Source organism: Hydra vulgaris, chromosome 12 (assembly GCF_038396675.1).
Source record: "Hydra vulgaris chromosome 12, alternate assembly HydraT2T_AEP".
NCBI classification, from domain to species: Eukaryota; Metazoa; Cnidaria; class Hydrozoa; order Anthoathecata; family Hydridae; genus Hydra; species Hydra vulgaris.
In genome coordinates this window covers 7604393-7611526 of record NC_088931.1, presented here as the reverse complement: position 1 = coordinate 7611526, position 7134 = coordinate 7604393, and positions in this window count along the sequence as shown.

Sequence of the window (7134 nt, the reverse complement as noted above, 5' to 3'; positions counted from 1 at the left end):
TTTTATTATGAGATCCTTGCTCGTGAAAAGAAAACTTATTTAAGTTTAATATGATTAACTAGTGTTATTACACGTGCTATTACACGTTGCTAGATAAACTTGTTTTCCTGTAGAAAAAAATTACATTCTAGCTTAATTAATTAGTTTTTCTAATTAGCAGATTTTGTGAGCGCCTACAGAATTTTTAAAATTTGTATGGTCATATTGTTCCCATGCATTCACAATTACCAAAAATCTTTGACAATGTATATAGATTGTAGCATATGTACTACATGTAGCATATACTACAAGTAGTACAAGCTTAGCAAACAACTTACAAGAATTTGAAGGTGACAAAGTTGCAACTTTTCTTTGCTTTGTTTTTGATGATGATTCTTGAAATGATAATGATAATGTAGGTCTGCCGAGTTGTTTATTTTTACTATCCTTCATTAATGTGGTATTAAAATCATTTTCAACCCAAGCTAAATTGTTTCAAATAAACTTTGTACCAGTTAATTTACTTTGGATCCATCTCTTACCATAATCAAAATAAATAAACGAAATTGACTCTCAAACTTTTCGCTTTGAAACTCCAAACCTTCTTCTTTAATAAAGTCGTATACAAGTATGCTGTATTCTTTTTCATGTATTGACAGGCTGTTGATTTAAACAAATTAATGAATTTTGTTTCTTGTGACACTCATTAAGCCTTAAAAAAAAAAGCATTTCAACATCTAAAATGAATAGCCACAACTAAACCAATCAAAATAGATTTTTAAATCCATTTGGTTTGACAAGCGCTAAATTAATACGAACAAAGTTTAAATTAGGATAAATTTTGTGCAAATAAAGATTTTTGAGCGCCATTACAGATTTTTTGTTAGGTAATAGAGTTTAAACGTAAAAGAAAACCAAAGTGGCGCCTAGTGGCAGCTAGATTTATGAAATTATTAAAGCAAACATATATAAGCTTTAATAATTTCATAAATCTAGCTGCCACTTATAAGTGTATATTAGTGGTTTTAAATTGTTTTATAATATCTTTATAATGGTTTGAAACCATGAAGACATCAAAACTCTGAAATCTGAAATCATCAAATCTCTTGATAAGTTGATAAAAGACTTTGTTGACAAAGGTTTTGCAAAAAGAAGGCTTTATAGTTGGAAGAAGCTTAATATAATCTTCTATCTTTCTTGGAAGCTTAATATCATCTTGTACCAAAAAATACTCACACATCAAATTCTCAATCAAGAGTTTGAAGGAATTGATTTCATTTTTGGAACCATCAGAAGTTTCTTTAGTGAGTCAAGGTGACAAAGCAAATGTGCAAATTGGTCTCCCAGCAGCTACTTTGCTCACTACCTTGATTATGCATACGAAATATAAAATAAGATTTTGTCATTCCATAAATATGTTAGGATTTTAAAATTGACAAAAGAACTTCTGTTCTACACGGTTCCTTTCTATATTTCTATAAGATTTGTCAAGCATTCAAAGTCTGCTGAGTATTGAAATACGACAGTGCAAAACCGCATGAACTACCGCGATTTTTAGAAATTATGTTTGATTCGAATGATAACCACCAAAAGCCAAATGATATAATGCTTACTGACGTGAGACCAATGAAAATTGCATGTATCAAAAAGCAATTGAAATGCCCGTTTATAACTTCCTCACTTTCTCTTTGGATTTTTTAATAACTGCCACAAATGCACCACACAGAAATGCATTCAATCTAGTTGAACATAAAATGGTCTTAGTTTTAGGCCAGCTTTCAAGACTTTTTTTTATCACATTTGGACTCTTGTGGAAAAATAACTGACATACAGTTTTAAAGAAAAGTTTTTTTTATTTCTACATTTTGTTCCAAAAAACATTTCATTTGACTAACACTAGTATCAAAAACAATATTCGGAGTAGAGTGTGTAAAAAGTTCAGCATTTGTTTTGCATCATTAACTTTGCATAACAATTATAAATAGTTTATCTAAAAGAGAAAAAAGTTCCCCAAAATTTAAGGAAAAGAAAATTATTCAGGGAAGTTAATGAAGTATATGCTTTCTTAAAAGACAATGAAAGCTTTGAAAGAGTAAATGGCTAGACAAAAACGTTTTAGAAGTTGACAAATCTAATTATATTGATGTTTTTTTTATAGATGTGCTAAATTGTTTTAAAGCATCTTTATCTTGTTTTGGAAAACATTAAGCACTTTAAAAATATTGATTAAAGAGAAGAATAGTTGTTGTTTTTTTTCATCAAAAAATAAATTTCACTGCACTATGACAAGTTAGTAGAAGGTGTGGGGGCAAGGATTGATATTTTGTGACACTTTGTGATAAAAGGGAAAGGAGGGGTCTAAAAAGTTCTTTTTTATTGCCACTAAAAGGTTCTTTTTTATTTAAAGTCTAGAGAGTCTGCATTTCCAAAACGCATGCAGATCTCTTAACTGTTTTAGATATTCCCAGTAATGTCATCTTTTGAGTCCCAGATTCTGAAAAAAATTTCATTAATATAATAACCCATCAAAATTTTCGGGTCTGAAATCAATCTTAAGAACTCATCTGAATCCAAAAACATTTTTTTGCATTTCTGTCATAATTAAATCAATTTTATATATCACAAATGCGATCCAAGAATAACTAAGCGCTGCTTTGCAACCAGACTTGAATGAGTTTGTAGCACTTTAAAATACAAAATGGTAAAGGTTTTGCTTAAAAAGTTATAAATATATTTGAATGTTCAACATATCATTAGTTGATAATAAAATAAAATATTGAAAACAGTAAAGTATTTTAAAATGTTTTTTCAACAAGATGGAGTGATGATAAAGATGGAGTGCTCAACTTTATGCATTTAAAGCTTTTTAAGATTCTTATAAACGTGTTAAAGATGGCCTAATATATTTTGTTCAAAATATGAAAAATCTGCTTGTATAATAAAAGTAAAACTAATTTTTACTTCGTTGTCCTTTCTAAGCACACGTTTAATTGTTTGTATAGGAACTCAATACTTACTAGGGACAAGTTTGCTTATATTATCCTCGCTTGGTACTCTTTTAATTATTCGTGTAGGAACTCAATATTTACTTTGTACAAACTTGCTTAACCAGCAGGCACAGACGTCCGTGGGACGTCTATATGACGTCTTGTGGACGTCACGTGTCCGTAGAACGTCTTTTAGACGTCCAGCGGACGTTCTGTGCCCAACGGGTAAAATGGCTATAATCAAATTAGTATTTTAAATTGCTTAAGTTTAATTCAATGTTTTATTTTTATTTATATTAAAGTTGAACAGAGTAAATAAAAATTTTAATCCGTAAATATTGATCTTGGTATAGTTTTAGGCTGTATTCTTTATCAGGAGAATATTTATATGATTTTTAATGATCTTCCAAAAACCTTAAACAAACTGCCATAAAGTTTGCAGGTGGTAGTAAAAAATAAAGTTTGCAGGTGGTAGTAAAAAATAAACTTTTTAAAACTTCAAATATTGAACTTGAAAAATTTAATAATTGGTTTAAATCTAAAAAGCATAGAAAAAAACTACATCTTACTCTATTCTAATCAAAGAAAAAAGTTATATTACCGTTGCTATAAAAGTTATATTACCGTTGCTATAAAAGTTATATTACCGTTGCTATAAAAGTTATATTACCGTTGCTATAAAAGTTATATTACTAGTTATATTACCGTTGCTATAAAAGTTATATTACCGTTGCTATAAAAGTTATATTACTAGTTATATTACCGTTGCTATAAAAGTTATATTACCGTTGCTATAAAAGTTATATTACTAGTTATATTACCGTTGCTATAAAAGTTATATTACTAGTTATATTACCGTTGCTATAAAAGTTATATTACTAGTTATATTACCGTTGCTATAAAAGTTATATTACTAGTTATATTACCGTTGCTATAAAAGTTATATTACTAGTTATATTACCGTTGCTATAAAAGTTATATTACTAGTTATATTACCGTTGCTATAAAAGTTATATTACTAGTTATATTACCGTTGCTATAAAAGTTATATTACTAGTTATATTACCGTTGCTATAAAAGTTATATTACTAGTTATATTACCGTTGCTATAAAAGTTATATTACTAGTTATATTACCGTTGCTATAAAAGTTATATTACTAGTTATATTACCGTTGCTATAAAAGTTATATTACTAGTTATATTACCGTTGCTATAAAAGTTATATTACTAGTTATATTACCGTTGCTATAAAAGTTATATTACTAGTTATATTACCGTTGCTATAAAAGTTATATTACTAGTTATATTACCGTTGCTATAAAAGTTATATTACTAGTTATATTACCGTTGCTATAAAATGAAAAATTTATCGAAAGAACCAAAGCAACTAAATTTCTAAGGATACTTATTAAAGAGAATATTTCATGAAATAGCAGTAGAAATAGATATGACAATCTTGGTATTGGAAATTTTAATTTATGATACAAAAAAAAAATTACAAGTCTCTATATCGCGGCCCTAATCTTTACAACGAACTAATATATCGCGGCCTTATCTTCGTAACAAACTAATATACCGCGGCCCTTATCTTAACAACATACCTATGTCCAAGAACACTACAATTACAAAATTTGATAATTCTAAGTTCTCTAAAAGTATAATTAAAATACTCGATCTAAACGAAAAAATTTTTACGAACTTTTATTAAACCAAAAACTTAAGAACCCTAAAAATTAACTTTAAAATAAATTTCAAATCTTATTTATATTTTGTATATTTCTGTCAATATTTTAAGTATAACAAGCCGCGTAAAAAATATATTTTTAAATACCAAATACAATATATATCTGTTTTTTTGATTATATAATAGTTAAAAAAGTGCCTCTAATGCTAATGCTACCATGAGATTCTGTGAAAATAAAATCTTTTTTTGTAAATTAAGTATACAAAAATATCACAATTAAAATAAAGCGGTTTTTTGATGACAAAACCGTATGGTCTTCGGCAAGTTTCCAGCCTTCCTTTCTAACAGCGATACTTTTTGCCTATTACTATTGCTGAAAAATTTTGTTATTTGTACTAAATAGTTTTATTATATATGCAACGTTTTAATATTTACATGAAGCCGTTATTATTTTTAAAAAAATACACGATGAAAAAAATATTATTTTATTGCAACAATGTTGTGCTTCTTCAGCCAAAGCTCTTTTAAGAACAGAATTTGAAGTAATTTTTTTTCAAATGTGCTAATATTTAAATTAAGTATCATGTTAATTCACTGCCTAATTTCCTAGCTAATATTTATTTATTTAATGCATAAAAAAGTTAATAAAATGTTTTTTCAGTATAACGAATCATTTTCAAATCTGCATATCTTTTTTCGGAGCAGATCGGGACAGCTAAATTTTTTTGCATCTAATTAAGGACATATTGAACTTTAATTTTTTTGAAAAATGGAGTTGTTTCAAATATTTGTTTTTTTCTGCTCCATCAAAGCTAAGTTTTAATGTTATTTTAACGAAATATTTTTTGATGATTTAAATAATGTTTAAAAAACAACTTTGTAAAATTACACTCCCTTGACAGAAATGCACCTCTTTAAAAAAACGCTCCACTTTAAAAAAATAACCACTTTAAAAAGACACACCACTTTAAACAAATACACTACTTTAAAAAAAATATACTACTTTAAACAATAAACAGTTCGTTTTTTTATGTACTTTTAAAGTCAAGGCTTTATTTTTAGGTTAATATAGTGTAGGCTCTAATTCCAACAAATCAAAGCAAAAAAGACGAAAAATATCAAAACGACTTTAATGTAGTTTTTTTGCAGAGTGGGTGTTATCCAAATAAAATAAAATCCTGGACACAAAGTATTATAATAACATTATTAGCCCAAAAATATGAACAAATTATTTTTAAATTTAAAATTAGTATTGGTTGCGGATTAATTCCTTAGTTTGAAATAAATCCCTTTTCTTCGATGGAGTCAGTGGTCGCAACCTTCCACGTAACAATGCTTGCTGCATAAATAATCAGTTCTTTACCTGCGTACTTAGCTAACTTTTATTAATTATGTAATTGTAAATAAAGTTGTACAATTCATTATTGTAACTCTATTCAATTTTAAATATGGATTTATAAAATAAAAAGAATAAATAAATAGTTTTATCAATTTAACTTATTCTATTTTTTTCAATTTTTTGCCATTTATCTTATATCGTTTCATCAACTTAATATACATTCTTTTACTTGTTTTATGAAATAGTTTTCATTATTTTTCACGCTCTTTGTTTAACTTATGCTTTAGCCCCTTTTTTTTAATTAAGTTAAAAATGTGATTTTTACAATAACGTTTTTTTAAAAATTGTAATTTTTAAAAAAATGATCAGGTTAATGTTTGTAACATGTAAACTTTTTACATATATGTCTATACTTCATTAAACATTTAAAAAATAAAAAAATAAAAAAAATAAAAACGTAAAAAAAACTAAAAACTATAAAACTAATTAAAACAAAAAAACTAAAAAAAAAGATTATTATAAACTTTTGTATTATTAAATTTATTATTTTAAATATTTTTTAGTTTTAAAAATTACATTTCCGATAATTCGTACTGGATTTTATTTATGTTTGTTAACATTTTATATTTATCAAAATGAATATAGCTAAAATCTATTATGTTGCAAAAAGGTTGTGAAACTTTCCAGTTCATTCACGAATTGTAAAATGAGAAAATATTTTGAATTTATTATACATCAATGTTATAATAACTATTGATTAAATTTATCAAGATACGTATTTAAAACATGCATAGTAAATGTTTAAACAAATTACGCAACTAAATAAAATAAAGTAGAATTATATCAAAAGTATATCAAATGAAAGTTTTTAAACCTATTAGTTAAAATATATAGAGTTGAATTCGTATTTAAAAAAAGATTTCAAACTTAAACGTTTTATCTTAAATGCTATAAAATGGAATATATATACTTTCCCAACATACGCAAAGTCTTTTCACAAACTGGGCAATTTCATTATATGTGCATAACATATATATATACACCATGCGACAGTTAATCGACTATAGAATTATTTGCAGCAAAGTGTACATACATTGATTGTGATTTTTTAGCTGTTAAAGTTTTTTTTATTAAAGGGGTCTTG